The sequence below is a fragment of the Sinocyclocheilus grahami genome, unplaced genomic scaffold, assembly GCF_001515645.1.
Source record: "Sinocyclocheilus grahami isolate Dianchi unplaced genomic scaffold, SAMN03320097.WGS_v1.1 scaffold3608.1, whole genome shotgun sequence".
In the NCBI taxonomy this organism is placed as follows: Eukaryota; Metazoa; Chordata; class Actinopteri; order Cypriniformes; family Cyprinidae; genus Sinocyclocheilus; species Sinocyclocheilus grahami.
Window position 1 is genome coordinate 10,818 of NW_015508701.1, and position 606 is coordinate 11,423.

Below are 606 nucleotides of genomic sequence, written 5' to 3' on the forward strand. Positions count from 1 at the left end.
TATCAATATATTATTTTTATTCAGTTCCATGCAACAGAATCAGATATAAATTTGTTTTAACTAATTATCCAAATAGTGTATAATCCTACAAAGCTGTTATTATCAGAGCATGTGAGCAGAGCAGAGTGTTATTTTACCAGCGTTATTAAATAGCCAGCCATACATATATTTTTATACATATATTTTCGGCTGCTATTTTCTGTTTATGGCCACCGAAAATTTGGTGCATCCCTAAGAAATTTTCTGTTATAAATTTCCATAATTCTGATCGTTACATCAAAGCCAGCTTGTGATGACTTAAAGGGACAGTTTTTCCGAAACTGTGCGAGTTTCATTCTTCTGTTGAACACAAAAGAAGATACTTTGAAGAATGTTGTAACCAAACAGTTGACGGTAGCCATCAATGTTTTTCATACTATGGAAGGCAATGGCTACCGTCAACTGTTTGGTTACAACATTCCTCAAAATATGTTTAGTGTTCAACTCACAGTTTGGAATAAGTGGATGGTGTGTTATTATTATTATTATAATACAAAATGGGTATATTGTATGTTTATTTTAGAAAGAAACTACTGATTTGATTCGAAGTACACGCTTAGATGCTTG